General features: G+C 36.4%; 2 long non-coding RNA genes and 2 other non-coding genes across 8 annotated transcripts in view; 3 read left to right on the top strand and 1 right to left on the bottom strand.

Annotated features, from left to right (window-relative positions):
• Positions 1-2,884, bottom strand: part of LOC119190800 — a 2,939-nt gene extending 55 nt beyond the window's left edge. The window contains exons 1-3 of one of the 5 annotated variants that reach the window (XR_005113137.1): positions 2,643-2,884; positions 581-704; positions 1-96 (exon numbers count right to left, since the gene is read on the bottom strand). The exon at positions 1-96 is cut by the window's left edge and continues 55 nt beyond it. This is a non-coding gene — a long non-coding RNA (uncharacterized LOC119190800). Of the gene's footprint in view, positions 97-580; positions 705-1,347; positions 1,544-1,951; positions 2,165-2,448 lie in introns of those variants that run through there. The other 4 variants (XR_005113138.1, XR_005113136.1, XR_005113139.1 and 1 more) reach the window with 4 other exon arrangements.
• Positions 2,885-2,945: 61 nt separating this feature from the next.
• On the top strand, positions 2,946-5,120 carry LOC119190814. The gene is made up of 2 exons (XR_005113153.1): positions 2,946-3,249; positions 3,996-5,120. It is a non-coding gene; the product is annotated as an uncharacterized LOC119190814 (long non-coding RNA).
• A 2,479-nt stretch (positions 5,121-7,599) lies between these two features.
• LOC119191731 lies at positions 7,600-9,508 on the top strand. Its single transcript, XR_005113518.1, has one exon. It is a non-coding gene; the product is annotated as a small subunit ribosomal RNA (ribosomal RNA).
• Positions 9,509-9,920: 412 nt separating this feature from the next.
• Positions 9,921-10,000, top strand: part of LOC119191726 — a 157-nt gene continuing 77 nt past the window's right edge. The window contains exon 1 of the ribosomal RNA XR_005113517.1: positions 9,921-10,000. This exon is cut by the window's right edge and continues 77 nt beyond it. This is a non-coding gene — a ribosomal RNA (5.8S ribosomal RNA).

Consider the following 10,000-nt stretch of genomic DNA (forward strand, 5'->3'; position numbering starts at 1 on the left):
CGCCGCTGGCGTCTGGTGCCTGGTCATAGCTGGTGGTATGGCTGGTGGAAACTGGAAAACTGGACGATGAGATGTGTCTGCGATCCATACTGCATCCTGTAATATATTGTACATAATCTTTATCTCAGAAATTGGATATGTTTATATGTATGTAACCTGTCAGAATTCACTGAAATGGCTCATAGATGTGTTGAAGTATATTTTTAAATTAATAAACATGCAGGTGTTATAATATTTGTGGTGTTAAATAAATAAAAAATAACATGTGTAAAAATAATAAAAAAATTACATTAAATAATCATAACACGGGTGCAAATATATTTTTGGGACAAAAAATAACATAACATCCTTTTATCTGTTAACTCAAGCCGGAGATCATTGTGTACCCCTATGATAAATCTCATTAAATACCATATGCAATAACATATGCATTTATAAATGTAAATATTGGTAAATATATACTTATATTTTTCTTTTTCATTTTTTGTTTGTTTCATGGAGACATTGTTATGACTGCTATTGAAATAATATTATAATATGAGTAGAGAGAGTAGGTAAATAATGTTATTTAAAAATGTACCTAATTGACGACAGTAGATAGTAGACGGTGCCGGTACGGGTGCACAGTTATGTATGTATGTATGTAGGTACTCGCATAAAGGTTGAGAGGGCCCGGGGCCGGTGGTCCGCACACTTCTTGCATCCTGTAAAATATATAAATTATAATATTATATTTATTGATACATTAGGTAAGTTTACATAATATATAATGCAATAATTGAGTTGTAATATTGTTTAAAAAAGTAAGCAAGCATTGATGATAATAATAATATTATTATGTACACACATGACAACATAAAATTTAATTAAATAAATTAGTAACTCATATAAAATACAATTATTGCATTGTACAGGTTGTTGGTGCAATGGTCAATCTAACTACATGGACGACATGTTTGTGTTGTCAACAATATAACAACATAATTAATTATTATTATAATCATTCGAAAGATAAATAAATAGTAAATTAGTGGTGCTGGTTTGTGTGTTGTGTGTGTGTGTGTGTGTGTGTGTGTGTGTGTGTGTGTGTGTGTGTGTGTGTGTGTGTGTGTGTGTGTGTGTGTGTGTGTGTGTGTGTGTGTGTGTGTGTGTTGTTGGGTTTGTGGGGGAATGGTATTTAGTACATGTATGTAGATATATTGTTATGTATTGTATTGGTGTATATGGTGGAGAACGTAGAAACGTTATGGATAAACAATAGACAGGTAATAATATAATACATATATTATAACTTTGTGGATATTAAATGATCTAGTTAGTAAGTATACACAATAAGTGGATAATTACTAGTAACTGATTAACTACTGGATGGCCAATGCAGTCATTCCACTGCACTGCACTGCATTGCACTGGTTGCGTGGTGATGCCTTTTGATTGATTGGGCCTTAGTATTAGGTATGTAGGTAGGTAGGTACATGTGTCGCATTTTTTCTGTGCCTACGTACATAAATAAAATGGTACATAAAATATGGTATCATGATGATAATAACATTATTATCATGATACCTACATAAAATACATAATATAAATGATTGAAGTATATAATATTAACAAAAACAATGGAATATCTACCCCTCCTATATTTTAAATATTGAGTAAATAACTTTAACTATAGGTAAGTACCTACTATAATGTAAATTAGGTACATGATTACTGAATAAATCTAAATGATCGATCGAGTTCTACAATTAATATATCTATTATATTTACACTTGTCCAATAAATATGAACGGCGTACCTACATATAGGTACTTACTTGATGATTATAATTAAGTAAGTTTATTGTTTTTCTTTTCTTTTTTTTTGCTTACTTTCCATATTGGATAAAACACGATCAGCAGAATAATTATCATTAATTACTTATATAATATATGTATATAAAAATGAATACCTATTTCCCCGCTCGGTCGCGCCATCACGCGTGAACGGCTGGACCGATTTCACTATTTTTATATTGTTGTTGTGTGTTTGTCATTGTCAGGAGAAGGAACTTATGAAAGAATAAAATTAAGGAAGTTGAGCGGAACGTTAGAAATATTTTAATAAAAGTTAATTTCAGAGATTGTCAAAATGCGCGCCGCAAATTATTCATAGTTAGTTAAACGACGACGGGACAACGTCGGTCGAGTCACAACTAGTAGGTATATTATAAATGTATGTATTTATGTATGATATTTTTGTGGATAAATAAGCTACAGTCTACTTACTACTTAATTAAGTACATACAATATAAGTAGGTAGGTACAGTTACTTTCACGAACAACATGGAAAAAGAACAAACCAAGCATTATATTTTAATAACATCATATAGGTATCTACCTAGATATCGTAATATCAATATTATTATAATCACAATAATTAGTATACTGTAAGTAACTTAGTGATTACCTGTCTACCTTCAGATTTAAACTTACGATAAAATTTGTATCACACGAACACGAACACACACAACATCCAAAAATAAATCCTAATATTATTATTTCACTCACTACACTGATCGGGTGCAACTTGCAAATATTATTATTCGATATTATACTACTTATCATAATGTTAGTTAGAATCATTATTATCAATAAACATACAAAACTTAATTGTTTTCACTGGATTTAACATTTTAAGCGGCCCCAAGTATGCAAGCAAGTTCTTGGCGTTCTTGGCGAGTAGTTAGTAGTTATACAGTTTAAACAAACACACGTTTTATTCGTAAACAATATGTAAATAAATACAGTACATTATAAACGAGTCATGTTACATACACGCAACACAATAATAATAATAATATAGCTTCATTTTTTTTACGGGCAGGATGGCGCGTAAACGTATTTTTTTGTAAGTTGTGCCTACTGCCTACCTAATGCCACCACTACTATTAGGTTGGCAATAACGAGACATTTATAATCTTAACGCTATTCAAATATAAAATTGTTATTTAATCACACAATAATGTTTCAATTTAATACAAATTGTTACTTAATTAATATTTTTCAAAATATTAAAGAGAGAAAAATATATATATAATATTATTATAATGTACTTATCTAATATAAATCGCAAAAAGTGTGAGATGCCGGAAGTGAAATGAGCGAGCGATCTCTCGACCAATTACGGGCTGCTTCTAGGACTGTGCAACGGTAAAGCGGATTTACTCCGGACACCGGAGATTTTCCGACACAACAGGAAACGACCTACGTATGTACCTTTTTATATAAAAAACCTATATCGTTCGGATCCGTAATTATGTTCAAATTTAATAAAGACAAAAGGCGTGAAAAAAGAGCCCCAAAGATTTTTTTATCGTGTTCAATTAGTATTTATTGTATTACGGTTAGTGTATTATGCGCGCTACGCGCGCGCTTGTGTGCGTGTGCGTGTGTGAGTGTGAGTGTGTATGTGTATTATATAGGTACATACACAATTCACGGTATCCGGAGATTCTTCTGTCTCTTTAACTACGTATCAATGTCCCAACACTGTCTGTCTGTCTGTCTGTCTGTCTGTCTGTCTGTCTGTCTGTCTGTCTGTCTGTCTGTCTAACTGTCACCCGCCCGCCCGTACGGCCCGAGCGCGGCGCGGCGAGATGGAATCCAGTGTTGCCATATTTACCAACTTTTAGGTAGATCTACATACTTCGCCCTCAGTCTATTTTTCAACACAAAATTTTCAACGCCATTATTGAATATTTTTTTTTACCTTACTAAAGGATGAGGTGGTATAGCTTTGTGACTTAGGTCAACGCGCGAATAATATAAAAAAAAAAAAAAAAAAAAAAAAAAAAATATTCACGATTGACAGTGGACATTGATTGATATATATTGTATTTGACATTGACACTTTCTTACCGCATTCGCGCGGCATTCGAGTGGAAATCTATTTGTTACATTACATCAAAATATTGAATTGTATGTATAATATATTTTATTTTCTTTCTGTTTTAGTTCCGTGAATCAAGTTCCTCTACATTCATTGGAACGTCCCCACCCAGCCCATGCAGTCAGCACCATGTTGAAGAGCTTACCAAATACTATTCCCAAAAAGTTTTGTTAATTGCTCAGTTTGAACTTAATAATTTTATGAAAAATATTAAGTACCTATGTATTTTTATAACCATTTAAAAAAAAAAATTAAGTATCATTTTTTTCAATAGGTTTAGGAAATTTTAATAATATAAGTAAGTGAACTGCAGCAATGAGTTGAGAGTGCAATTTCTCAGATTCTTGTAATTATTTATAGTATTTAATTACATTAATTGTAGGAAAAATTTTGTACAACAAGTTATTATGAAATATTCTATTGTCCTCAAAATTTGTGTAGAAGAATATTTTGTTGTGACAATGAAAACTATCTTGATATTTAAAGTGTAAATATAATAAAATATACATTATTTACATAGGAAAATATATATTCTATTTATTATAATTGTGGTCATCCTGCTTGAGAGAGAGACACCTGCAGGTATTGATAATTGCACGGGTTCTTCTCATATAGATATGATGGTCATTTATAATAATAATATTATGTTGTTTGTTTCCTCCATTAGAACGCTGTAATATAAAAAAAAATATTGTATTACCTACAGTTACTTAACAATAGTTATAAGTATAATGTGAAATTGTACCAATGGTAAAATAATATAGTCATACAACAATAATTTGAAACTGTAAATATCAATTTAATGTGTTGTAAGTCCATCAGTATACAATCAGTGTACTTATATGAAGTTTTTAATAAAGATGTAAAGAAAGATAATTTTCAAATTCAAATTATATTTATTGTGGTACACAGGTAGGATTAAGGTGTTATACATTTACTTATATTACAGTACAGCTATGATCCGTTATAATAGCATACAACAATTTAAAATTCTAGAGAAGACAGAATACATTCTATACATATTAACATCATCAAGATGATCGTTCAAACAGTAATAACATTTGTCATGCAGAATTTTAAATAATTTATTTTTATAATCACTAATGTCTTTCATAATATGTCTCTTATTGGTTTTGGAATTTTTTTATAATTATGTCAGGAATTAAGTGAAATACACTTTTATGGAATAATGCAGTTGTTTTTTTTTTTTTTATATATATATATATATTGTATGTTTATATTGTTAAGTTGCATAATAATGGTATCTTCTCCGATACCTGGTATTCAAATACAGAGTTTTGCTGTTTGAATTCATAATGTGACATTCATTTAGTAATATAATATAGAGATACTAGTATTGCAAACATAATGGTAAATAAAGTTACTCAGTTGTATTTGTAGTTTTTAAATAAACACAATTAAAACTGTAACTTTAGTCTATTTATTGCCTCATTAGTTGACACACTAATTTCATATTTATGAAAGGGAGGAGAGTATGTATTAATTGTGAAGATATTTCTCAAAGTAAATTAATTTTTTATTTCTATTAACTCTAATAATTAATACTTAGTACATTACCAGTTGACCCTTGGTATTGCAGGCATCCTTCCTCATTGTTTGATGTTGTGCACTTTGTGGCTCATTAGGAGGTAATTACATTTTTATATGGGTACAATATAACAAGCACTAACATACCTTGCAAATGAAATTCACAAGTCTCAACTAAAAAAAAAAAAGAAATGATCCCTTTATCTATAAATCAAAATTATTTCAATAGATTTTAAACTTAGCTATTTATGTAATTAAGTACTTATGTATTAAATTACCTTTAAACGGGCGGCTAATTAATTAAATTAAATATACGATTGTATATTTTATTATCGATTTGTGTCTCACATATTGGGGGTAGGGGAGGGATGGAGGGGGGGGGGGGGGGTGAAGGTTCTGCTATTTGACACGTAGTTCGTCCCCCCTCTCTCCCCCGTGGGAGATGCCATGGTTCCAAGGGCGTGGGGATATCAGGATATCAAGAAGGTAGGAGGGGAGGCGGGGGCGGGGGGGGGGGGGGGGGGGTGTTTAATCGGTTTTTGCGGGTTTGCTTGTTTGCTGGGGTGTGTGACGTCTAGCACTGGGGTTGGTAATTTCTTCACAGTGTCTTTACAGTTGTGGTTCGTGTACTGGGGAGGTCGCGACTTTTTTTTTTTTTTTTTTTTTTTTTTTTTTTTTTTTTTTTTTTTTTTATCTATTTTTTTACCTTCCGTCAACGCATGCGCGGCCGCGCGCGCTGGTCGCGTTCACGAACTGGTACCGCATGTGTACGTGCGAAGCGGGCGTGCGCGCATGCGTCTCGACGTGTGCGCGCATGTCTTGTCTGTCATGTACACGAAGAATTTATGATGATGATGATGTTACTTGTGAATTATTATCGTCGTATTTATAATGTGTTATTGTGTGTATTGTAAAGTATTGTTATTGTATTCATTCAATATTTTATTGTATTGTATTGTATTGTATTGTATTGTATTGTATTGTATTGTATAGTGGTGTGGCGACTTGTGCGCGGTGCGCATACATATTATACACCCTCAACAATATGAAACAAACAACTCGCAATACTTTATACGACGACGATAATAATAATAATATTATTAAGTGCTCTGTGTGGAACTACGAAATCGAATGAGAGTTTGTTTTTCGTATTTAAAGTTCCTTTACAAAATGTGATTACCGACGACGACTACGACGACGACGAGTACACGACGACGTACGACGGTGTCCCGGTGATCAATGTTTTGTGCGTGTGCACGGCACACACATTGTGTTCATATGAATACGCATGTTCGAGTTGCATTCTGTAAAAACCGCGCGTTTAGACTTCGGTTCGAATGTGTGTGAGAAATGAATTTTTATGTAGCGTTAAAAGCGCGACATACAGTGAATACTGTCAAATCTCGGTGCCCAAGAACGTTCGTTGTTAAACGACAATAAAATTTTTGTTCGTTTTCAACTCTTCGTGGTCGACGTGTGTGTGTGTGTGTGTGTGTGTGTGTGTGTGTGTTTGTTGTTTTTTTGTGTGCGTGCGTGCGTTGTGTGTGTTTTTTTAGTTTGTCTTCATTAAAACACCAATCTATATATTATATATTATTATTGTTTTATATAGTTTGATTGTGTTGTTTTAATGTAGACGACGACGAAGAGACACACGATGACGACGATAAACAACAACGACGACGACGACAACAAAAACAACAACAACAACAACAATATAACGACGACACACGACGACGATGAAGATTATTGTGTTGTGCGACCACAACGCGCGCTCGCTAATCAAAATTGTGTTTATATTATTATTATGATAATACCCTCCGTGATTGTGCCTATAAATAATATTGTCACGATTTATCGGGGGTGAGTCGTTCGTGTTGTTTAGTTTAATATAGTTTGTTCGTTCTTTCGTTCGTTCTTTATATTTTCGATCGCGCGCGCGATAATTCGTTCGTTCGTTCGTTCGTTCGTTCGTTCGTTCGTACGTAAGTGCGCGCGCGCGCGAAAGAAAAATATAAATGGGAAAGAAAGAAGTGAACGCGCAAGCAGCAAAAGACGACGACACGAACGCTTGAACACACTGTTTTTTGTGTATGTGAAGTGTTGATGCGTAGTGGTGGCTCCCTGGTTGATCCTGCCAGTAGTTATATGCTTGTCTCAAAGATTAAGCCATGCATGTCTCAGTGCAAGCCGTATTAAGGCGATACCGCGAATGGCTCAATATATCAGTTTTGGTTCCTTAGATCTTACTCGGTTACTTGGATAACTGTGGTAATTCTAGAGCTAATACATGCAATCAGAACTCTGACCAGTGATGGGATGAGTGCTTTTATTAGATCAAAACCAATCGACGGAGGGCCTCGCGTCCGAAGTCGTTAATTTTGATGAATCTGGATAACTTTTGCCGATCGCATGGTCCAGTACCGGCGACGCATCTTTCAAATGTCTGCCTTATCAACTTTCGATGGTAGTTTCTGCGACTACCATGGTTGTCACGGGTAACGGGGAATCAGGGTTCGATTCCGGAGAGGGAGCCTGAGAAACGGCTACCACATCCAAGGAAGGCAGCAGGCGCGCAAATTACCCACTCCCGGCACGGGGAGGTAGTGACGAAAAATAACGATACGGGACTCTTACGAGGCCTCGTAATCGGAATGAGTACACTTTAAATATTTTAACGAGGAACAATTGGAGGGCAAGTCTGGTGCCAGCAGCCGCGGTAATTCCAGCTCCAATAGCGTATACTAAAATTGTTGCGGTTAAAAAGCTCGTAGTTGCATTTGTGCGCCGCGCTGTCGGTGCACCGCATCCGCGGTGATACTGACACGTCTGCGGAGCATATCGTCGGTGAGCCGGCGTTGTAACAAACGTCGGTTCAATATCAAAATCCTATCGCGGTGCTCTTCGGTGAGTGTCGAGATGGGCCGACAATTTTACTTTGAACAAATTAGAGTGCTCAAAGCGGGCTCAAAATGCTGCTTGAATATTTCGTGCATGGAATAATAGAATATGATCTCGGTTCTATTTTGTTGGTTTTCAGAACTCCGAGGTAATGATTAATAGGGATAACTGGGGGCATTCGTATTGCGACGTTAGAGGTGAAATTCTTGGATCGTCGCAAGACGAACATCAGCGAAAGCATTTGCCAAAGGTGTTTTCATCAATCAAGAACGAAAGTTAGAGGTTCGAAGGCGATTAGATACCGCCCTAGTTCTAACCGTAAATATGTCATCTAGCGATCCGCCGACGTTACTACAATGGCTCGGCGGGCAGCTTCCGGGAAACCAAAGATTTTGGACTCCGGGGGGAGTATGGTTGCAAAGCTGAAACTTAAAGGAATTGACGGAAGGGCACCACCAGGAGTGGAGCCTGCGGCTTAATTTGACTCAACACGGGAAATCTCACCAGGCCCGGACACCGGAAGGATTGACAGATTAACAGCTCTTTCTTGATTCGGTGGGTGGTGGTGCATGGCCGTTCTTAGTTGGTGGAGCGATTTGTCTGGTTAATTCCGGTAACGAACGAGACTCTAGCCTGCTAAATAGGCGTCGCCATTTAGGTGTGCGTGGCTTCATGTCGCGCAACTCACTGGCGACGTATTAAAATTCTTCTTAGAGGGACCGGCGGCTTCGAGCCGCACGAGATTGAGCAATAACAGGTCTGTGATGCCCTTAGATGTCCTGGGCCGCACGCGCGCTACACTGAAGGAATCAGCATGTTCTCCCTGGCCTAGAGGCCCGGGCAACCCGCTGAAACTCCTTCGTGCTGGGGATTGGGGTTTGCAATTATCCCCCCATAAACGAGGAATTCCTAGTAAGCGCGAGTCATAAGCTCGCGTTGATTACGTCCCTGCCCTTTGTACACACCGCCCGTCGCTACTACCGATTGAATGATTTAGTGAGGTCTTCGGACCGACACGCGGTGGCTTCACGGCCGTCGGCGTTGCTGGGAAGTTGACCAAACTTGATCATTTAGAGGAAGTAAAAGTCGTAACAAGGTTTCCGTAGGGGAACCTGCGGAAGGATCATTAACGTGATATGTATGTATGTATGTATGTACATATTATAATTAATGAAACAATCTAATATATATATATATATATAGAGAATGTCATAACGACGTTTTTCGCGTCGTGCGCTATATACTAACTATAAAGCGCGCGTTCGTCAAAAACTACACAAGTTCTCTCCTTGTCTGTGTCGACTCTGTAGTAGTAGTAGTAGAGTCGTCGTCGTCGTCGTACTACTACTAATACTACTTCTACGTCTCGATTTGACAAGGTCACGGTGCGTGAGGCGCGTGCTTAGCGGCGCGCGTCAAGCCTTGCGTTCTTGTGAGACAATTTTGTTTATTTTTTTTTTAATTATTATTATTATATTATTATTAATTATTGTGTGAGTATAACACAAAAAGTGAACACTTTTATGGTGGTCAAAAATCATTACCCTGGACGGTGGATCACTTGGCTCGCGGGTCGATGAAGAACGCAGTTAACTGCGCGTCATAGTGTGAACTGCAGGAC

This window comes from Manduca sexta, chromosome 5 (genome assembly GCF_014839805.1).
Source record: "Manduca sexta isolate Smith_Timp_Sample1 chromosome 5, JHU_Msex_v1.0, whole genome shotgun sequence".
Taxonomy (NCBI): Eukaryota; Metazoa; Arthropoda; class Insecta; order Lepidoptera; family Sphingidae; genus Manduca; species Manduca sexta.